The sequence below is a fragment of the Dipodomys ordii genome, unplaced genomic scaffold (assembly GCF_000151885.1).
Source record: "Dipodomys ordii isolate 6190 unplaced genomic scaffold, Dord_2.0 Scaffold122, whole genome shotgun sequence".
NCBI lineage: Eukaryota > Metazoa > Chordata > Mammalia > Rodentia > Heteromyidae > Dipodomys > Dipodomys ordii.
Genome location: NW_012267338.1, coordinates 138,394 through 163,019, shown reverse-complemented (window position 1 = coordinate 163,019; position 24,626 = coordinate 138,394). Strand labels below are relative to the sequence as shown.

At 37.5% G+C, this 24,626-nt stretch overlaps 1 protein-coding gene across 3 annotated transcripts in view; it reads left to right on the top strand.

The window, feature by feature from the left end:
* Window positions 1-24,626, top strand: part of Lrba (LPS-responsive vesicle trafficking, beach and anchor containing) — a 443,002-nt gene that overhangs the window by 338,586 nt on the left and 79,790 nt on the right. The gene's annotated exons all lie outside the window — the stretch shown is intronic.

Sequence of the window (24,626 nt, the reverse complement as noted above, 5' to 3'; positions counted from 1 at the left end):
TGTTTAGTTCCCCTATTATATGGTTCTGGGGTATTTTGTCTGGAAATATAATGACTTTTCTTCGGTTCCTTTCATAAAAGTTTGGGATGAGAGAGCTATATTCTCAGTATTTTAAAATAATATCTCCTTAAACATAGTAAAAATATAATTAAAAATAAATAAAAGTAGTATCCTTAATATACTCCATATTATAAGTGAAATTTTATTTGTAGTGTTCTTAGTTGTAATTAAGCAAGGAAAAGGAGTAATTTGATTTTTTTCAGTGGTGTCTCTTAACTTTTCACATCAACAATGATAGCTTTATCCTAGTTTACAATACCATTATTACTGAAATGTTGCTTGCGATGCATGCTGGCATCATATTGGGATGTAGAGAGAGCACAGAACCAATCATCCTGTTGATTGTGGGACCTTAGGCAGTTTAATCCTTCTGATGCCCAGTTTCCTGATTTGAAGTTTGAAATTATTTGTATAATTGTAATTTTGTAGGTGAAATACCTAAAATATTCTCTGGTGTAGGCTATGTTCACCTCAAACGCTCCTATGATACATGTAGCATTTTACCTTTATCCAAGGCATTGGTGGAGATTTTGAGTTACTGTAGTTAAAATAGGAGCGCGAGACAAAGCTTAGCTATGAATGGTACAGAAGGAGAAGCCAGATTCCTTAATATGACATATGTCTGTGGTTATGTGGCTTCCCCAGGGCACACAGAAGTGAGTGAGTTGAATGTACATTTGCATTACAGTTTTTTGTTTGGTTTTGTGATTGTCCTGTTTAAATGGATTTATTGAGCTGTAATTTATATACCAAAATCCAACACATAAAGGTATATAATTGAGCTTTAATAAATGTGTACAGTTGTGTAGCTTTAGAGCATCCATTTGCTCCCTATATCTTGCTGTGCCGCCTTTCAGTCAGCCTCTGTTCACACTCCTGGCCCCAGCAAACACCCATTTTCCCTCCATAGTACTCTCTCGAAAATTTTTTTTTATTACTGACATCATACAACTGTCATCTTTTTCTACTTACCTTCTTCACTTAGCATGATGTTTTCAAATTCACACTGATTACTACATAGAGCAATAGTTAATTTCTCTGTCTTGTTGAATAATATTCCTTTGTATAGTTATGTCACAGTTTGCCTGTCTTTTAAAAAAAAACAACCAGTAAATGGTATTTGTTTTTTCCAGTTTGGAACTATTATAATTGTTTTTTGTTTATATTTTAGTATGACCATGTTTTCATTGTTCTTGAGATTAGTAGGAGTAGAATTCCTGCGTTATGTACGAATACATTGCTGAGCCGGGCACCGGTGCTCATGTCTGTAATCCTAGCTACTCAGGAGGCTGAGAACTGAGGATGGTGGTTCAAAGCTAGCCTGGGCAGGAAGGGCCTTGAAACTCTTATCTACAATAAACCTCCAGAAAACCAGAAGGGGTGCTGTGGCTCAAGTGGTAGAGCACTAGCCTTGAGCAGAAGAGCTGAAGGACAGCACTCAGGGCCAGAATTCAAGCCCCATGACCTACAAAACAACAACAACAACAACAAAGAAACGTTGCTAGGTGCCAGTGACTAACACCTCTAATCCTAGCTACTCGGGAGGTTAAGATCTGAAGATCCCAGTTCAAAGTCAGCTCAGGCATGAAAGTCCATGAGCTTACTAACCACCAAAGTGCTGGAAGTAGAGCTGTGGTTCAAGTGGTAGAGTGCTAGTCTTGAGCACAAAAGCTCAGGGGCAGCACCCCGGTCCTGAGTTCAAGTTCTAGGATTGGCACACAAACAAAAAATGTTTACTGTATTTTCCATTTTGTATTACTACTGAAATCCATGTTTTTCTACATTATAAAAAAAAAACAACTTGGTATTACCAGTCTTACTTATTTTAGCCATCCTGTTATTTTAATTCATACTACCCTAATAAGATTGGCCATTTTTCAATCTTATTTTCTGCTTACATATGTACATATATTTTTGTTACATATGTTTTTTGCTATTTTTATGTTGAGTTGTTTGTGTTTTTATTATTGAGTCATAAGGGACCTTTGTGTATTAGTCATAAAGTCCTATATCCAGCATATATTTTGCAGATATTTCTCAACTATTCTGCGACTGTATTTCCACTTTTTAATGGTGCCTTTAAACTCACCATTTAAAACAAAAGGTATTATGGGCCTGGAAGTTCATCTCCATGCAGGAGGGTTTCAATAGATGCATTCAGCCCTGGATTTGATCCTCTGCACAGAAAAAACACAAAAACTAGCAGAATGTCTTAACTAAGTAATAAGTAGATAAAATAAAACCTATATAAAGCACCCTCGCTGTCCTTGGTAATATATTTTGAATCAAATTATGTTCTGATTATTTGATCATGGAAACACTTTCTCAAGTATGGTCTAAAACTTTAACTCTCAGGCTAAGATGATAACTCAGTGGTAGAGTGCTTGCCCTGGGTTTGACCCCTCCCCTGCAGTATCACCACTCTCCCAAATAAACAGAATAAAGTAAAATGTTAACTTTCAAGGGATAGTTCTTGATTCATCATAATTTGTAACCATGCTTATTATTATTATTTATATTTGAATGGAAAATATAAAATGTGTTCATAAAATATCTCCTCCATTCTGAAGCATCTCTGAGAGGGAGCTGTATTTGAATAAGTTATATTTAACAATTTCACCAACTTTTTTGGCAGTTTAGGACATGAAATTGTATACAGACAGCCACCCTGGATGTCCAGTCTTTGTGCAGCTGCCTCACTCAGAAGAGTCAGATTTAGTTGGGAAAGATTCCTGAAGACCACAAAGAACAGAAGTTAGAACTCACTACTTTGTCTTTTATTCAGATTTGGATTTTGTCAGCCGGTGCTTTAAATTCAGAAATGACTGTGAAATTGTATGCATATAGTGTCTTATAGCATTAGTGTCTTATAGCACATTTATTATTATAACTCATTACTAAAATATGTTTACAAATTTTAACACCAATGAATTTTATAGATATCTGTTCTTAGGCTCTGCATTAGCTTACATTCCCAGATAAAACTATATTTAAAAAAAACCACTGCAGATCATGCATAGTTTAGAGTTGAATATTACATCTCTGATCACCATGACACAATTAGAAAAGATACTTAATTTTACTTCTGTCTGTTTATGAAAAAATTCTCACTCATTCAAAACCATTTGTTGTATACTCACGATGAACAGTGCTTTCTCACAGGGTAGCCCATACTGATGCATCTTACAATTTCCAATTAACTTTCTATCAGTGACTGCATTGTTAGTATATTATTTTACTTATCTGTTGGCATGTTATCACATAAGGGCTTTATCCCCTCCTCTTTTTGGTTTACCTCTTCAAGTCCACAGCTTTTATGCAATGATTGTAGCTCATGAAATGCATACTACTTTGATCTGTGACCTTTTTGTGGTGCTAATCGGGTTCCTGATATCATTATACCTTACTCATTAATCATATTTCCTGCAGCCCGTCAGGCAGCCAGACAGCACAAGTCCCTGTTTTCAGCCCTCTGTTGGCAGGTTTCTGCTTTTCCAGATTATTACAGACGATGCTTTGGCTTTTCCTAGCCAGAGCCACATCAAGCTGTGTGTTACAATTAAAGTCAGATGGTCCTCAGGTTGAACAGGGATATAGTGTTGCAGCTGTCTTTCTTCCTGGAACAAGCCAGCACTAAGAACAGATGATCTATAGGACAGTGAATAATAACAGATTGTACAATACTCGGTTGGTAGCCGGGGATCACAGAATTAATTAACTGACATACTTAATTTAAGATACTCAGCATGTCTTTCTTAAGTATTTGGTTGTCCGAATGTTAACTCATGAGGTTGGGATATTTTTAGGAGCATGATTTTGTGGGAGGGCAAATAATATTACATTTTCTGTGTGTATTAAGTGAGTGGAGCCGCTATCATACATAACCATTTAATCTTTTTGTACGTAATGATGGTCTAAGTATTAGGTTGGAAAATTGGATTAGAGATGGACTTATGACAGACGGCAACATCTTCCATATTTAAAAAGGAAAATCACATATGTTTGGTGAGACTCGCAGACAAATTATATTTTCTTTGTTCAGAACAGTTGCAATCAGAATAAAATCAAAACATTTTTAATCTCAACGATCTCCTTAAAATCAGTCTGGGTTACCTGAACCGAGAAGGGAAAAATATGTTATTCCAAGTAGTGATTTAGAAATAGAAATAAGAAACAGACTTTTCATACTTTCAAATAATATAAAAATGTATGAGTTCAAAATGCTTATCATTTATCTCTTATGGTATGTTGTCAGTTTTCTTGCCTTGATTTTTCAGTTGAATAACAGACAAAGCAAACCTTACCCTGTTATTCTAAGTTTCTAAAAGCTGGCAATGTAGATGATTTTGTTTTAGCTGGAGGATACAGAATTTATTTGTAGATTAATACCAGTAGTTCACTCATTTACATACTTGTTGAGTGCCCATTTGCATGGTTAGACTTAGCACCAGCCCTGCCCTTTGGGTGGGTCTTTCTCTTTGGTAATGACTTACTGCCATGGAGAGCTGTTTGCGGCCTGGAGCTGAATGAGCCCAGCACAGGCAGCCTTCTATTGGCGAGCTGTCCTGAGGTCCCCACTGGAGTCACATGCACTTTTGGTTATCTTTGGGAGCCTTTGTCTCCTCACTAGTATTTCATAATAGTGACATGAGTGGCCACTTGAGAAGGTAAAGAAGAATAAAAGTGAGTTCATCAGCTTCTTTCCTCTATCATCCAACAGCATATAGGCAAAGTAAAAGTAAGACACTTTTATAGTATTATTTAAGAAAAAAAATTTGATAAGATTTTCTTTAGTATCCTTGTTTTTTTCCTATTCATTGTTAGAATTCAAAATGAATTATTTAACTTAAGCATTCAGAGACCTGAAGTTAATCTTTTATAACATTTTAAAATAGAAAATGTACAGTTCTCAAGTGATGATAGCAGCATTGAGATTAAAATCAACCTGTCACAAAGAAAACAAATACAGGGAAGTAGCATTTAAAAAAACCTGTTTCTGCATGGAGCCAGAAACTGGGAGGATTGTAGCTGAGGTGAGCCCCATCAAGATGATAGCAAAATCCCCATCTTATAACAGAAGCTGGGTGTGGGCGTGCACCCTGGCGCCTCAGCTGCATATGAGAGATACAGGCGGGAGGATCATAGTCCCATGCCAGTTTGGGCAAAAGGATGAGAACCTGTCCAATAAGAACTAAGTCAAAATAGCTGGGGTGTGGCGCAAGCTCAAGGCTTCATGCTCAAACCCCAAGACCACCAAAAGGAAAAGAAGAAAAGAACCTATTTCTTGTAGACAACGTATTTCTGTTTTTTCACAATCGAAATGCTAGAAGCTAACATGAATTTTTCATATTTTCTAGTTTTTTTATTTTCCACATTGATGATATCATAGTCAAGAATGTAAATAGCCATTATGACTGCAGTTAGTTCTCAGCTGTGGATCACAAGTGCACATACATGCACATATGCACTTATATGCACAGTGCATACACAGGTACTTTCACACATTCATAGACATACAGCCATGGTACCTGCAGTGTATATGAGTAATTATTAGCTGTACATGTACACACAGCCATGGTGAATGCAGTTACTAACAGTGATTCTCAGTTGTGGGCAGTGTATGCATACACAGGTGCACAATGCACACTCATGTATGAGGCGGTGCTTACTACACCGTGCCTGTAGTGGGTAATAGTAATTCTCAACTACCTCTCTCTCTCTCTCTCTCCCTCTCTCCCTCTCTGTCTCTCTCTCTCTCTCTCTCTCACATACACGCAGAGTGGCTGCAGTTTACAATAGTGATTTGAGTCTCACACATACATGTATACACACACACCCTGATGTGCAGACAGACCTAAAATCCTTGGAAATGAGGGCCAATGTGTATGAAGTTTGAAATAAATCTAAAAATGCTACTTTTGGTCATGTAATTTCCTATAAGATGTTAGGTTTTAAAAGGGACCCTAAAAACATGGGAATAAAGATATACAATGTTAATTTGTTTATAAAGTAGTATATAAAGCAATCCAAAGAGCCCAATGACAGTGGCTAACATTCGGGGGGGCATGTGTAAAAGTGCAGTTTAGGCCAATACAGTTACTAAAATATGCTAGACTCCATCCCAAAAAATAAGCAGATTAAAAAGGCACTTACTGATAGCTCACACTGATAATCCTAGCCACTAAGAAGGCTGAAATAGCCACAAGATTCCATCTCTAAATTAATCAGCAAAAACCAGGCTGGAGGTGTGCCTCAAGTGATAGAGCACTAGCTTAGAAGTAAAAAGCTGTGTTTAAAACCCAGTACTGCCCCCCTCCCCAATAGCAATCCATTTATTTACAGGTTTGTGTGTGGGAGAGGAAGTTTTGTTGTTGATTTTGAGACAAAATCTCATTCTTTGCATGGCCTTGAATTTTTGATATTCCTGCTTCAGATTCCTAAGTGCTGGGATTATAGGCATGTCCTACCATACCTGGTCTGTTTTGTCTCGGTAGAACATAGAAAACTGATTCTACAGAGCAGTACTGCCCAAATCCTCTGTGAGAGTAATATCAAGGTGTGTTCCTATTGCTACAAACACTGGATGGTTTATAACAGAACAGATTTATTTGTCATTGTTCCAGAGGCTTGAAAATCAGCATCACATTCCTTCTAAAAGATATTTGTTCTGTCTTCACACAGCCTTCTGGTCTTCCATCTGTATTCAAATTTCTCTCTTTGCCTATATCCTAGAAGAGTACTTATGATTATATGTAGAGCCTTCCAGGATAGTAGTGCTTGTTGAGAGCATGTGAAGTTCTCTGAAGCTTAGAAATGAAAGAAAGAAGAGAGGAGGAAGAGAGGAAGAGCTAGAAAGCCTATCCTTCACTGTTTCATTCCCAGTCTTCGTGGAAATTATCTCAGGAGTGCACTGCCAGCTCCAGCTGGAAGTCATCATTTCTGCCGGTGGCTGATGATAATGGCTTTCAACTAGAACTGAGACTGACGGGCTCCCAATGTGAAACTGGAGGTTGAACTCACGGAGGAGCCCTTGCTCCTGTTACCACCACTGCTGCGTTCAGTGGTGCTCTGTGGGGCTGGGCCAGCGTGGCCTCCAGTCCCTCCCTGCCTTTGTCTCTGGCGTTGGGCCATGTCACCTGTGGCAGCAGTACATCTAAGAAGCAGTGTCTGCTGTGGGTTTGGTTCTGCTCTGGATGCTTTCCTGCAGCTCTGCACTGAGTTAAGGATAAATGACTGCTTCCTCCCATATTTATGTTTGATTTGCTGGCAACTGGTGTATATCCAGCCAATGTTTTTCCAGTGAAGAAGTTTGTGTATATATGCATGAATTTCCTTGAGTGTGGTAACCTGAGTTATCTGTTGAGAGGAAGGGAGGATAGGAGGAAGGAGAGGGGAGAGTCACGTGAAATGAATAAGCTTCTAGCCTAGAAAATGTATGCAGTGTTTAGGAAGATAGTGCAGCACAGACACCTTGGGCAGGAATCAGAGGTAAGTCGAAGGCACCATTTCTGAAGAGATTTTACTAAGGAATTGGTACTTCATCTACTAATCATGATGAAGCACTAAGAAAACATTAGAAGGATGTCATTACCTTGAACTTATTCCTTAGAAAGTGGTAATGTGAACTTGGCCTATAGTAGGGGAAGAGTAGAAGCAGAAAGGCCAGTTTCAACTGCTAGAGTTTAAGGGATCAGAGTGAAAGGTGAGGACAATCTGAGGTTTAGCAGCAGCGAGAGGCTTGAGAAGATACTGGGCATTCTAGAGACTGACTGTCCACGTGTCATAATGACACAGACGAAGAGACCAAATGTGACCTCGAGGTCACCTGTGGTTGGTGGATGGATTGTGATAATAATGGAAGTACATATTACAGAGAGAGAGAAAAAAATAGGGTTTTGTTCTGTCTTTGAGACAAAGTCTTGTTGTGTTGCACAGGCTGGCCTCCAATTTATAATCCTTCTGCCTCCAACCCCCAAGGCCACCATGCTCAGTCATGAGATAGCCTTTCTAAGGAAGTAAATTCATTTTGAACATGTCAGATAATTAAGAATATAATGTAAAATGGTTTTCAAAATATATTAAGATAAAAAGTGATAATAAAACCTAGGCGCCAATGACTCACTCAGGAAGCTGAGGTGTGAGGATTGCTGTTTGAAGCCCGCCCAGGAAGGAAAGTTCATGAGCCTACATCTCCAATAACCTACTCAGAAAAAGCTGGAAGTGGTGCTGTGGCTCAAATAGTAGAGTGCTAGCCTTGAGCAAAAGAAGCTCAGGGACAGCACCCAGGCCCAGAATTTGCCACAGGACTGGCAAAGAAAGAAAGGGAAAAAGAGAAAGAAAGAAGGAAAATGAAAAGGAAAGAAAATAAAGAAGGAAAGAGAAATAAAAGGAAAGAAAAGAAAGGAGAAAGAAAGAAAGGGAGGGAGGGAAAGAAAAAGAATAAGAAAAAAAGACATAAAAAGAAAAGAAAAGAATTATAATAATTAATACAAATACATTGTATTATGGCTGGTTTTTAAAAATCCTGTCTCATCCTACAAGTACTGCCATAAATAATACATAGTTGATTAGAGTAAGTGGAACATCTTTTCCTGACTCTGCTACTCTTTTTCTCATATTGGTTTTTTTAATCTCTTATTTAGACCATGGTAATAACTTCCTTCTAGTCTCCCTCTCCACTCCTGCTATTTTTATACGTATATACACACATGTAATTTTCTTACATTAATCCATGGTTGTAAGAAGATTATAGTGCTTATTCAGGTTCCTTGTGTCAGGTGACATGCATGGCTTCGTTTTGAGGCACTGGGCTCAAAACTAGGGCTTCACACATGCTAGGCACGCACCCTTCCCCCAAATTAAATACATCCCCAGTCCTGTAGGATTCCTTATAAGGGAGCCCAACCCCTATTATCCATCATGACATCTCTGTTACACATAGAAATAAAGCTACAGTATATTGTCACAGCAATTTTTCAACTCTAACATTCTGTTTGCAAATATCATTTACACTGAATGAAGTGTGATCTCTTTACCTTCTAACATTTGATCTTTATTCTAAGGTCTAATAGACATCTAAGCAGATAGTCCTTCTTATATAAAAACAATAGCCATGACTGACTGAAATTTCCGATGTGCTTTGTACTTATCTCTTAACTCTTCTAGTCTACCATTTATTTTAATCGTTGCCTATTAGCCTCTTCCCTTCCATTACTTGCAAATGGTAGCTTAAACTTAGTAAGATTTTAGTGAATATCCATTGATAGACCATCAACTCTAATTCAGGTACAGTTAACATAATGAACATAGCTAATGAATTTGATCATGCTTTATACTTTTTGTATCAATTGTCTTAGTCATTTTTATAAAATTATATCACTTAAGTATGAGTATATATGAATACATTGTATATTCATACTCAGAATACGTGTAGATTAGTCCCAGATCTTCTGTATTAGCTGGCTTTTGACCATGATTAAGTTACTTAACCTCTTGGCAGTAAGGGGATAAGTAGATATAGAACAAGGGCAATAGGGTTTCAGTAGTCTGACAGATTTAGAATAGGTGTGATGCTGAATAATCACATGGCCACTAGGCCAGGGAATTGTTATGTAAAAGAAGATTAAGTCTTCCCTACTGTGGTAACATAAAATAATGATTGGTAACACTTTTTCCGATGTGGAAATGCATTCAGTAGAGAATATTAATAGTTGAGTATGATTGCTGAGTTTCTCACAAGGACATCTGAAGTTATTTATTACTCCTGTGAAAATGTGTTCAGCCTACTCTTTATGTAAAAGTGTCTGCAATTCATGAATTAAATGCTCATAATCTAGCACTGGCTGATAGAATCTGCATTGTAACTCCAAAGAAATTAGTGGTTATAGAAAATTTTAGATGGATGATGCCATAAACAAATAAATTATAACTTCAGACTCTAGAGTTATAGGGATAGGAGAGATACTTCATTATAATGCATGACTTCCAGGTAAAGAAAAGCATTTTAAAAAATCAGCACAGTTCTTTCACTGCTTCTAAAAGTCCACTGTTTTGATCAACAACTATTTATTGGTGCCTACTACTTGACAAACTATTATGCTCAATTCTGGGAATATATAAAGAGTATAATAGAATATCTACCCTGTTTATGATAAAATAATCACAAGAATAGATCAAATCTTTGCCTTGCAGGAATCACCATCCAATAAGCGGAAGAATCACAATGGAATGTGATCCATTGGTATAAAGAAGACATAGTGGTGAACTTCATTTGGGATATAATGATACTCAAGAGACATTTGAGCTAGGTATTTAAAAAACTAGTCTGGCATCTATTATCTACTGAGTTATATAATCCCCAAATTCATATATTGAAGCCCTCAGCCCCAGTGATGATAGAGATTTAGAGATATAAGTAGGTTTAGATGAAGGCATGAAGGTGGAGCCCCCATAAAGAGATTAATGCACTTATAAACTCAGAGCTTATTTCCCTGCCCCTCTCTCCCATATTTTTCTCTTTCTCCCTCTTACTACCTGCATGTAAGGACTTGGGAGACAGTAGCTGTATATAAACCAGGAAGAGAATCTTTCCCCAAATCAAACATTCTAGCATCTTAATCTCAGATTTCCACAATTGAAGACACCCAGTTTATTGTATTTTGTTATGGTAGCCCCAGCTATTATCCCCCATTCCAAGATAAGATTTTAGACAAGAAAGAATACATTTTAGACTAGAAAGGATATTTTGAAGCTTAACTTATCATCAACAGAAACACTTCCAAGACTTAATAAAAATGAAAGTATTATCTGGTGTAGTAGTGAATTCCTATAACCCAAACACTCAGGAGGCTGAGGTGAGATCACAAATTTAGTGCAAGCTTGGGTTATACCTAGAGAGACTTTGTCTCCTTAAAAACAGAAGCAGAAGCTAGTAACCAGATTCTTTTTTCAGGACTCTTGCATTACTCAGATAGTGAACTGAAGAAGAGAATAAAGGTAAGAAAATAAGAAATGTATCAGCTGACATAATAAATTCCAAGAGCTTGAATTACAGAAGTCAAAATCAAGAGAAGGAAAAACAGAAGATAAAAGAAAGAGATTGCTGCAGACTTTGGAAGTGAGAGAGCAGCAAATGTAGGTTGGATAGGAGGGCATGTGGAGTGGGCTGGGGCTGGGAGAGTGAAACTGATGTTCCAAAGAGAAAGCTCCCAGAAAAGATGTACAAAGTGTAAGTCACTCCAGGGAAAGCACATTCTGTGGTTTGGATGTGTATATTCTCTGGTTCTGTACTCATCAAGAAAATAGGTAGCTTAAGCCAACACCTACACCTGTGTGCACACGTGTGTGTGTGTGAGAGAGAGAGAGAGAGAGAAACAGAGGGGCAGAAAAATCTTTAGTCTGCCAAAAGTAGTCTTCTTTATTTATGTGACAATCAAACCAATTAGCTATACAAATGATAAAACTTGCAGTGTCAAAGTATGAAGTGCAATTTCCAAGGAGAATGGCTTGTAATCGAACAGTATATATTATTATATCTTAGCATCCTGATTCCCTTTACCTGCCAGGATATTTTGTACCTATGACCTGATTGTAAGAGCTGTCAAAACTATATTTTTAAGCCAGGCACTGGTGGCTCACGTCTGTAATCCTAGCTACTCAGGGCTCACTTCTGTAATCCTAGCTACTCAGGAGGCTGAGATCTGAGGATCATGGTTCAAAGCCAGCCTGGGCAGGAAAGTCCGTGAGATTCTTATCTCCAAAACCAGAAGTGGTACTGCAGCTCATCTTGAGCTGAAGAGCTCAGGGACACCACCCAGGTCCAGAGTTCAAGTCCCATGACCTAACAAAAAACAAACCAAAAACCCAAAACTGTATTTCCAAAGATAACTTTATACCACACAGTTACTTTATTTTTTGTGCTTTTTTGTTTATGTTTTTTGCTGATCCTGAGATTAGCACTTTACTACTTGAGCCACAGATCTACTTATGGCTGTGTGTGTGTGTGTGTGTGTGTGTGTGTTTTGCTGATCCTGAGATTAGCACTTTACTACTTGAGCCACAGATCTACTTATGGCTGTGTGTGTGTGTGTGTGTGTGTGTGTGTGTGTGTGTTTTTTGCTGATCCTGAGATTAGCACTTTACTACTTGAGCCACAGATCTACTTATTGTGTGTGTGTGTGTGTGTGTGTGTGTGTGTGTGTGTGTTAGTGGAGATAAGAGTTTGATTGGCTTTGCTACCTGAGGCTGGCTAGAACCATGACCTTAGATCACAACTTCATGAGTAGCTAGGATTACAGGTGTGAGCCATCAGTACCTGGCTTTCTACTGCTTCACTTACTCTCTGTATATGTTTGCCTTCCAGATATTTTTGTTCAAATGTTGCATATGGCGTAAGGACTCCCTTGGGAGACTGGTAGTGTTGCTTACGTGTTTGAGAACCTGCCTAGTAAGCAGAAGACCTGAGTTCAAACCTCAGTACTACAGGAAACAATAGATTGCATGTAATTTTACTTTCATGAGGTGCTTTCCTCTTACTCTTGTCCCTCCTCATTCCCTGAACTCCTATAGGATTTCTTCTGTACACCACACAATTTAATTATTGTTTCTTACTTGAAATTCTTGCTTGAAATACTTCTGGAAGTTGGATCTTAATTTTTGTAATAACATTAGTCTTAAATTATATTAATTCTGATGAATGAACAAAAATTTACTTACTCTGAGCCATGGGATATTGGGTACAGGGTAATATGATTTTAAAAAAAAACACAAAACTTATATACCCCAGATCAATCAAGTACAGATAGAAGTTTATTCAATATTTCCAAATATTTATTGAGATATTTGGAAATTGTTATATAGGGTAAATCTCTTTGACTATAGTTCTGAAGTATTGGAGCAGATACTTTTTTGCTTTAAAAAAGCTTTTTGTAGTATTTACCATGCATTCTAAAACTGTGGAAAGGTAATAAATACTGCTTACTGATAATACTTTGGACCTATTCATTTATGTATTTATTTATTTATTTTTGTACCAGATCCTGACCATAAAGGCTAGCAGTCTAGCACTCAAGCCACAGCTCCACTCTAGGCTTTTTTGGTAGCTAACTGGAGGTCAGAGTCTTACAGGCCTTCCTACATAGGCTGGCTTTGAACAGCAATTCTCAGATTTCAGCCTTTTTTTTTGTTTTTTTTTGTTTTTGGGTCCGTTCGTGGGGCCTGAACTCTGGGCCTGGGTGCTGTCCCTCAGCTCTTCAGCTCAAGGCTAGCGCTCTACCACTTGAACCACAGCGCCACTTTCGGCTTTTTTCTTTTTTGCTTATGTGGTACTGAGGAATCAAACCCAGGGCCTTAGGCATGCAAGGCAAGCGCTCTACCACTGAGCCACCTTCCCAGCCCCAAGATTTCAGCCTCTTGAGTAGCTAGGATTACAAGCATGGGCCACTGGCGCCTGGCTTGTACCCTTTTTTGAATGGAGGAATATGAATCAATGAATTCTTCTGGGGATTTTCATATTTTTTGGTTCCCTATCATAGGAACACTTATATATATATATATACATGTATGTGAATATACATACACATACACATATATATATATTTATATTACAGGGAATGTTATTCTTTTTTGTTTTGTTAAGCTATGCTATATAAGTGATGTTTAGAAAGCTTTAATGGATTACACTTTTAGGGAAAGGTAGCTAATTTTTTCTTCGTTTTAACTATAATTTAAAGTACCATTTCAGTAGCTGTGTAGAACACTAATGTTGATTTTATTGTAAAAATAAATGCTGAGAGTGTATTAGGTACATCTTCTCAGCCGACTGCTGTTCTACAAAGCAAAACCCATGCTTACTGTAATTTTGCCAAGCAGATTTCAGTGGATTGCGTTCAGTTGTCGATTAGTCACCCGTTGGCAGGAGAAAGATGGTGATATGATTTCCAGGGAGGTTGTCCCTCTAACTATCCAGACCAGGCCAAGTCAGCCTTGTAGCCTAAAGCTACCAGTTTTCCTGTGGTTTCTTTAGTTCTCTCTCCCTTTATCCAGCTGCTGTGTGCTGTTCTTGCCATATTTGCCCTCTGGCTTCTAGCTAGCATGCTTAGTCCCAGGAGGCTGCTGTTAATGCTTTCTTTTTACTCTGCACTGGGCCTCCTTGTTCTCTAACCTCTCCTCTCTTTCTTCTCCACAGACACCAGGCACTTAAATAGCACTTTCAGCCTCCACCAGTTATCAGTAGTAGCTTTCAACCCCTCATTTCTGGTCTGGTAGCTCAGCACACCGTCCCGAGAGAGTTTGACTAAGCCAGTTTGCCTCTTGACCCTCCTTCCTGTCTGTCCATAGTCCTCTTTTCTTTTTCTATTATTTTTCCCTGGCTCCATTTTTAATATTCCAAATAATTTTTGTTTCTTTCTGTCTTAAGTACAGTTGGTATCAAAGTAAGGCAAATATTGCAGGAGCAAATAGAACAATAAATTTTAAAGTACCTAAGTTTGTTCTACATTTTAACTGATTTAGTTTTTTAAAAAGTTTATCTCTCTGTACCTTAGTTTACTTTTTTATATCATACATATGATTTTCTACAGCCCTGTGGGGCTATCTTTAATGCAGACTATATAATAAGTTTATAGGGTTGTCATTGTGGCTGCTTGTGTTACACACTGATACAGGTATTGTGTTTAATAGGCCTACTTGTTGTTCAACTGGATTGATAGTATAAGTAAAGGTAAAAACTTTCCCCAACAAATGTTAGAGAAAAGCAAAACCTATTCTGTTTTAGTATCATGACTCTCTATCCTTAATACCTTCTAGAATTTAATTGTACTAGCTGTCAAAAATAATTTTGCAAAGATAACATTATACCACAATTACTTTATTTCTTCTGCTTCTTAACTCATCCCTTTTAACATTTTAATTTTTAAAATTAATTTGCTCATTTGCCTACAGTGGCTTGAGTGTATAATGAGTTATGTTTTCAAACTCTTTTCTAAATACTTTATGAATATTCATCTTTCAGCTAATGATTTGTAAATTTTTAAGAATTTACAACTTAAGATTTGTGTCCTGCAGTTTAGAAAATAAGACAATAGCTGTGATTTTGGAGGATCAAGAATAGTGAACTGTACAGTACAAGCCTTGAAATAGCTGCAAAAGAAAAGTAGGATATATTTGTACAGATAGTTTCTGTCATTGACAGCCTGCATCCCTTTTCTCTCCTCACTCCCTTTTAATTATAGGTAAAATTGTGTCTTACAAACTAACCACATACACACAAACACACATACTGATTTGACTAAACTAGATACTGTTTACTCTGCCTCCACAATTACTAGGTGTTTATTTTAAGAGTATAAAGTAACTTACCCCTCCTAATTCCCTCAATGTGTCTCTGTTTAGTTTGCAAGGTTTAATATTGGCTTCACTTTTAAGGAAGCCCTATCCATAAGCAGTTACACCACTTCGGAACCTTAGCAAAAAAGACCCTCAGCCTCCTATCTCCTCTGCAGAGAATAAAGAAGGGAAAGTCAGAGTGGGTGTGTCTGCTTATCACATTCTTCAGTAAGTGTTGAGCTTAACACTCTTTAGAAAAGAAGGATGTGTTGTGTGTGTGTGTGTGTGTGTGTGTGTGTGTGTGTGTGTGTGTGTGTGTGTCTGCGTGTATGTATATAGAGAGAATTAGTTCTAAATATATTCTTTTATAAATATATATTCTTCTATATATGTCAAAACTACATTCTATTCCTTAATGTTTATGTTACAGAAATAATTAGTAAGAGATATATTGTTGAAGTAAATTGAATATAACTTTTATGCTACGCATATTATGTGGCATTTCAGTTTGGCACAGTTGTAATATCTACTATGCAACATTTTTATTATACAGTATTCTTACTAAAATATCATTTATATCATAAAGAATAAAAGTAGTGGAATGGGCACTTGGGAGAAAGAGGCAAGAGGATGAAGAATCCAAAGCCAGCCTGGGCCATATACTCAACCAAAAGCACAGTAAATACAAATAATGAAGCTTCCCAACTATATAGAATGTGAAGGGCCCAGATAAAGTGGGCATGGAAAGTGAAAAAACAGTGTACACAATGAGAAAAAAAATTCAAATCTCTCTGTGGTAAGAGTCTACTGTATACTATAGAAACAGCTCCACAGTAATGCAAGGGCCCAATTAAAAACTGGAAAATCGATTTAAATCCATAGGGTCTCAAGAAGATAAAGAAATGACAAAAATTAGATAAGATGTTAATATCAGTTATAGAGGAATGCAGATAAGCCCTGTTCACCAGAGAAGCTACTTCCATGTCCATTAACCTGCCACACGTAGAAACACAGATAATAACAGGCATTGGTTGAGAGAGGAAAAATTAGAACCCTTATACACTGATGCTGGGAATGTAAAATAGTATACATTTTTCGAAAGACTTAGTATTTCCTGAAAAGGTTTAGAAAACAAAGTTACCTACTATGCAGCTCCCAATTCTACTCTTAAAGCATTCTTAAGAGAATGGAAAATACATGTACCCATGCTCACAGCAGCATTATTCATGGTAGCCAAAGTGAAACAACCCATATCCCTGCCAGCTGGCCAACACATAAGCAGAATAGAGTGTGGCCACAACAGAATGCTTGGTTCTACCAGTAATTCCAACACTTGGGGAGCTGAAATGAAGGTTGTGAGTTCAAGGCCAACCTGTGCTACATAGTAAGACTGTCTAAAATTGTTTCTAGAGGTTTGAGGAATAGGCCCAATAATGGAATAGTTTTTTGGTGTTTTTTGTTTGTTTGTTTACAAATCATCCTACATGATTCTGAAGTAGATGGAGTTCAGATCTTCTATTCCAAGAGTCAGAAAAAGTCTAACTGCAGAGAGTTAATTCACAGGTAGTTTGTAAATATTATTCAGACGAGTTGAATGATTCTTGTTTTTTTAATATTGGTTGGTAAATAAACCCTGTGTCACTGAGGAGTAAGGTTGGTAATCTTTATTTGTTGTTGTTTCTCATGTATGCGTTTCTGTTTGCTTTCTGTTTCACTTCATGAATGCTGCCTTGCCCATATACTAACAAACTACATGGGGATAGTGTTGGGGGAAAAAAGCTGAGAAAATGTATTGTAATATAAGGTAATGTTTTCAGTAATGTGTAAAGTTATCCATATATGAAAGAAATTACTAGTATACACATAATAGCGTAAAAGACTATTTTAGTGAATGTATATTCTGACTCAATCATGTTTTCTGCACCCTGAGCCATTGCTAGTGTACATATTAGTCATATTTGCAATATTATTGTCATAGTTTGAAGGCAGTACTGTTGCTTTAATTACATGATTATCTTAGGATTTTCTATGTTGCATCTATACAAAACTTATTTTTGGAAAGTAACAGTAAGTTATGCTCTTCTACTTGTGTAAGGCAACTCACATCTTTGCTCTGAATTTACTTCCTGTCTCTGACAATCATGTACAAGTAGCTTTGACTGCTTCCATGTTTCCCAGCCTTCCACATCTTGACGTTGTTTTTAGTTTCTGAACTTCCTTTTTAGAAGACTGGTCTGGAAGGCTTAGATCCATAGACAATTAAAGATGTTTAAAATTATAGCATTTATCAAAATAATAAAAGCTATTCATGAAAGGGCTTTTTGTTTCCATCTGGAAGCTTGATAATTTACTCAGATCCAGAAGAAACAGGGCTTGTGAGTGACTCTGACCAATCTGTGAAAAGCAGTAGTAATGACTGTGTGCCGTTGCTGCTGCTGCCCTGCCAGGCAGAGATCAGCAAGTGATCCTATGTTGATGTATAGTAATTATAACATAGATTCATGTAATGGTACCTTTTTTTTTTTTTGGGTCCAGTCGTGGGGCCTGAACTCTGGCCTGGGCGCTGTCCCTCAGCTCTTCAGCTTAAGGCTAGCGCTCTACCACTTGAGCCACAGAACCACTCTGGCTTTTTTCTTTTCTGCTTATGTGGTGCTGAGGAATCGAACCCAGGGCCTCAGGCATGCAAGGCAAGCGCTCTACCACTGAGCCAACTTCCCAGCCCCTGTAATGGTAACTTTTTAAACGTAGCTTTCATATAATAGCCACTGGGCTTCATAATATGCTTTTGAAACTGGTAGAAGACAAGAAACTCAGGAAGGATGATAGGCAAAGTCCAGAATGAGTAAATATCAAAACTTGAGCATCATATTTCCAGCAGTGCTTCCAGGAGTTCAAAAGCCAAATTGGGTCAGTAGTCAGGTGAGTATCCATCACTTATACCAAAGAGCTGATGGATCTTGCTGACAGTAGCATGTCTTACTACTTTCAATGTTTACCTAATTTTGAATGCTATTCAGAATGAGAAGGTAAGAGACCTTTGGGAAGCTATGTACTTATAATCTTTTAAAGCAGGTGATCATCAAGAATGAAATACAGGCTCAACCTGTTACACACGGGAGGACCAAGGAAGATAAGCACCTTTGAATTGGTGTAGAACAAACATTGAAACTAAATGTGATCACATCCAAGCTCCTATAAGTGGGGCATTGCCTTACAGTCATGATTAATTACTTGTTATTTCCCATGTATTATAAAACCTGACCTCTGATCTTCTAAATGGACACGTGTCTTATAGGGACTTGCAGGACTGTGTGTTTTCTCCTCTCCCACTTCTAGAATTAAAACAATTCTCCATTCATAAGGACTTTTAATCAAGTCCTACTCTGCTGCTGTTGCCTAGCACAGAGGTTCTGTAATTTACCTGGTAGACATGTTTACTGCATACTGTATAGTTTATGAGTGTTACCCTAAATAGTTAATCATGGCCCAGGTTTCCATTTGCAGAGCATTGCATGATCTAATATAGTGGCTCTGCTGTCTGTGTATTTGTGGACTATATTCCAACAAATACATCATTTTAAAGCATTTTAACTTAAACTAGTGATGTTTTTGCTTAAAAGTTCATAGTGATATTCAGCAACAACTGTAAATAATAAAAGTCCCCAGTGCCCACACAGATTTTATTCCTAATAAATTATTACTGATATCAGTAATGATTTAAAATCATGATCAAAGAATACAAAATAATTATAGCTTAAATGAGTATAATGTTAGCATTTTTGGGTAGCATTCATACGATAGTCATTTGAACCTCATACTGTCCTTTTAAGACCGAAAGAAAGGATGTGGGGTAGTGCCACAGAACTAATACGATAAAAAAGTTCAGCTTCTTATTTTCTGAACCCCAAGTCATTTACCCTTTCATTCTGTGCTTTTTATTTCCATAGTATACATTGTACTTTGTAGATTGCAAAGCAGTTTTTATATATTTGAATTTTATAAAAGCTGGATAACCACACACAAAAGAATGAAACTGAATTATCATCACATACCATTTATGAAAAATCAGTTGAAATAGATCAAAAACTGAAACAGAAAACATATAGTTGTGAAGTTCCTAGATGAAAAATACAGAGGTAAAGCTTCTTGACATGAGTCTTGGCAGTAATTTTGTAGCTGTGACTCCAATAACTCAGGCAACAAAAGCAAAAATAAAATGTGAGTAAACCAAACTAATAAGCTTTGACAGCAAAGGAAATAATCAACAGGGTGAAGAGGGAACCTAAGAAATAGAGAAAATATTTGCAGACCACATATCAGGCCAGAGGTTAATTGCTAAAATATATAAAGACTTCCTACAACGCAATAACAAGGTGGGGGTGGGGGCTGAAGATTTGAATAGAAATTCCTCCAACAAAGACATGCAGATGAACAACAAGCTTAGGGAAAGATGGTCAATACCTTTAATCATGGAGGAAATGTAGATTGAAACTCATCAAGATATCATGTCACACCTGTCTGGAATGCCACATGTCACATGTCACACATCATGTCTGTAATCCAAGCATTAGAGAGGCTGAGAAAAGAATCCCTTGTTCATGGACAGCATTGATTGCAAAGTGAAACCCTGTCTCAAAACACAAACAACAAATAAGCAAAGAAACAAGTATTGATGAGTATGTGGACAAACTGGAGCCCTGTACACTGCTAAAGAGAATATAAAATGGTATAGGCACTATGGAAAATAGCATGGAGGTTCTTCAAAGTATTACAACTATTAGTTGTACCTACTCCTTCCCAGGGAACCCTCGGTGGTAGTATCTGTGCCTTTCCAGGGATGCCTTGGTGGTATTGTTTCCCATGCTATTTGGCCTTCCCCTTTCTGTGTATCCAACCAGCCTAGGACTAGTTTGTATGTAAATTTTAGATTCATTAGCTATCCTTAGTATCATAAATCTATAAAATGGCAAAATTTCAGAATATTAATTCTTTCATATACTTAGTCTAAATCAAGACAGGTTAGATTTTTTTCTTAAATCATTCTGTTCTTTTCTCTTACCTGTTTTTTCAGTGTGAGCTCTTCCATGTCCTCAGGTTACAGGATAGGACAGCTATTTCCTTCTTTTATTACTGTTTCCTTCTCTGTGGCTTTGGGGCTTTCTATTGAGACTTAAAAAAAATTCCATGCTCCTTTGAGGACTTATTTGTGGTGACTTAGTTCAGCACTCAGGAGGTAGAGGTGAGCAGATTATATGAGTCCAGGAGTTCTAGGGCAGTGTGGAAAACAGAGACTTTGGAAACAAAGAAATGATTATTTGTTTTTTCTTTTTCATTTGTAATCGATAGACTTGACAGCTAAATACAAGGTAGAAATCAGGGCGGGTGGGGGGGGCGGGGGGGAGGGGGAGGTCCATCCTGGGACAGAACAAAGGCATTGTGACAACTGTTGAAGAAATCACACAGTCACTATGGTGCACTGGTTATTTCTGGTTTTGGTCATGGGGGTGCGATTTTAAAGGTAACATTAAGGGAAGCCGAGGGAAGAGTATACTTGAACTCTATTTTTGGATTTTTTTTCTGGAAGTCTAAAGTTATTTCAAAATAAAAGAATCTCCAGAGCAAATTTGTCACCAGGTGTGATTGACTTATGCCTGTGATCTTAGCTACTCCCTGAGGATCTCAATCTGAGGATAGTGGTTCAAAGCCAGCCTGAGCAGGCAGATCCAAGAGACAAGGGACAGTTCTAAAGGACAAAGGTGTGTGCTTTCAGGTGCATGCACACGTGTGTGTGTGTGTGTGTGTGTGTGTGTGTGTGAGTGTGTGTGTGTGTGTGTGTTGATCAAATAGATCGAGAAAATACTAGCATTAAATTTCTAGCATCGAACTTAGAATAGAATTCTAGAGATAATAGTGGAGAATTTTTTTTTTAAATGTTGCCTTACTAATTTATAGTAACTAAGTCATGGGACCAGCCTAGGTGGCCATCAAGTTGAATGATAAAGAAAATGTGGCATGTAGACAGAAGGGAGTACTATTCAGCCATAAAAGAAGAAAGATGTTAATGTCATTTCCATATAATGGATAGACCTGAAAAACATCATGATAAGTGAAATAGCCAGAGTTAGGAAGATAAGTATCAGGTATTTTCTTTTATATGCAGAATTCATATTTAAAAAAAAGTAATGAACACAGAAGGGAACTGATTAGAGGAATAGGATAGGTAGAAACTGGTAGGAGGAGGCAGCAAGAGAAGGTGCTAAAGGCAAATATAATCAGAATTCATAATATGTAAATATGAATTTCTAATAAAAACCCACTGTTCTGAAAAATTGATGATTTTAAAAAAAAATTACTGCCTCGAATAACTCTTAAAGGCCAAGAGGACAATGTTGCAGGGAGAGCACCAGAAGCTCGTAGTGAGGAAGCAATTGAAAAAAGTTAGGCTCTGAAACATTTTCCGAATGCCTACTTTATGTCTCATATTTTATTTTTCATGTACATACCATGCTTAATCCATGTTTAAAATCAGTTTGTAAATTAAGTCGATGTAAACCTAAAATTCTGCATAATGTGTTGTTATCGTTACTTTGCAGCTTTTAGTTTCTTAACAGTACACAAAATAAAGTGTACAAAAACCTGTGTATTTACTAGGCATAGTGTGTTTATATGTGTTCAGGGAGCTGAGCCAAAGGTCACGGAGGCTCTGGAGCTGCGCGGGTTTCTAAACACTTCCAACACCATTTACCTATGAGAAGGGGGGATGGGCCAGATCCCTCTTCCTGTGCCTTAAGCTCAGTTGTATCTGCAAGTGATCCACTGGTTAGCTTTCTGATTAGAAAGTCCAACAGGTGCAGTATGTTTATGTCAGCTGTATTTGAAAACATTTTTTAAAACCTGATTCCACAGAAGTAAAAGTCAAGGTTAGATTTGAAAGAGAGTTAAATGTAGTAGTCTTTGTAAATGGAGGAAATCTCTTGTTCTGGGAGATATGCCAACTATTTTTGCAAAATATGGAATAAAAGTAGACTGAACAACTTAAAAAAAATCAAAACCCTGATGTCCATGGAGAGGAGAAACAGTGAAATAATAAAATGATAATGTGATACTAGGTCTCAGAAAGAGGACTGCTTTAATATATAGTGTTTATGACTTCAGTTTCTTATTCTACTCCTCATAATACCTCGCTTTAGGTCTGAAATTCACTGTCTTCAGACATTTACTTATCTGCTAGGATTTTTGAGTATTACAACTTGTGTTTAAATCATCTGACTCAAGGTTCACTTACTAAAAAAATAAATGGCTGGATTGCAGCTCTCAGCTTCTCAATCCTTGGGTGCTTCTTCCTGCTGCCCACGCACCATCAGAATTTAAACACTCAAGAAAGTTTCATCTGCTTTCAGGCTGTGTGCCGGAAAACCAAATAGAGTGTACAAAATGCCATCTCTCCCATTAGCAAGAGTCAGAGGAAGAGAACAATTAGATAATGCAATAATGTTTTTAGTTGTATATAGAAGAAACTGTTCTTAAGATATGCTTTTCTACATTACTTGACATCCGTCTGTGTAAGTTAAACAGAATTTGGTTCTCAGTCTTTTCCCTCTTAAGAGCTATCCTTCCAGGAAGGATGATTAAGTGAAATATAAACACCACATGAAAAGTGGACTGCTTTTCAAACATTTTAGTGATTTTCTGTTTTAAATAAGCAACTGATCAGTTACCTTTCCTGAGGATGTAGTGTCTCCTAAGATTGTTACATAATTAAAAATGAATTTTAAATAGGTTTTTATATTGATAGCATCCAAATGCTTCAGTAATGGGTCTGATTTCCACAATGTAACTCTTTTGTAGACTGTAAACCTGCATTGTCTATCATCTGTTATCTGGAATGATAATGTGATACTGCCTAGTAAATATGTCACCCTTTGAATCCAGCCAGGGTAGGAAATTCTAAAAAAGCAAGCAAACAAAAAATTTACAAATAAACACCCACAAAAACACCATCTCTAAACTAACCAGCAAAAAGCCAGGCTGGAGGTATGGCTTAAGTAATAGAACTCCAGCTGAGCAAGAAAGAGCGAGCCTGTGAGTTCAGACCCCCAGTACCAGAAGCAAAAACAGTTTAATGGACAAGTTTGTTTCACAATGTGTGGGAAGTTTTTCTTTCATTTATAAGGATTATCTGAGTCTTTTCTTCTATATGCTTAGTACTGCTGCAGACAGAAACAGTTTCTAGAGCTCAGATTCAAGGCAGTTTGTCTCTGAAGGCAAACTCTGAACTTAGGGGTATTATGGAAGCAGGAATGGAGGTCTCATAGGACCAGAGCAGCAGGGATACTGCAAATCCAGATGCTGGTATTTTAGGAGAATGAGAATTAACATCCTAGCTGGGCCATGGTGGCTCATGCCTATAATCCTAGCTACTCAGGAGGCTGAGTAGGATTGAGGTTCAAAGTCAGCCTGGGCAGGAAAGTCCCTAAGACTCTTATTTCCAATAAACTACTCAGAAAAGGTCAGAAATGGCACTGTGGTTCAAGTGGTAGAGCCTAGCTTTGAGCCCAAGAAGTTCAGGGACAGCGTCCAGCTCCTGAGTACAAGCCCCAAGGATAGCACACACATACAAAAAAGAAGTAGAAGAAAGAAAACAGAGAGAGAGAGAGAGAGAGAGAGAGAATTAACATCCTGAATTTGAAAGATTATCCACTCCTCACGTGGCTAAACCTTTGTAAATAGTGCTCTTTGGCCTTTTAAAGTAATATTCCACTCCTTCCTCCCTATCTAAGGTTGCTATTTCTCAAGCTATAGGAAATACCCAGAGATCGCCCCTAGTGGTTATATTGATCCTCTTAAATATGTTTATGTTGCTTTTCTTGACGTTATATTAATTGTCAATATTTATGAGGAGAATGTTCTTTGTGGGAGAATGTAAAAGAATTAACTAACGCATGGGCTAGGCAGATAGCCTTGTGATGGAGTTTTTCAGTGGAATGCATTGCTAAAAGTGGCTTCGGGTATAAGCAAATTACTTCATTTTGATTCTAGATGCTGAGCTCCTAATAGCTTTTAAATTTATACAGTTTTCGTTTAGCTGTCAAAACATTTAATTATATCATGCCCAAAGGTGTAAAGCTGTCAAATAAATCCGAGTTTAGGCATAAACATTCTCTAAGTTACTTGTGCTACTACACCCTGCACCCTAGTAGTTACTGGGCAGTCTGTGAACCTGGATGGGGGCGGGGGGGGGG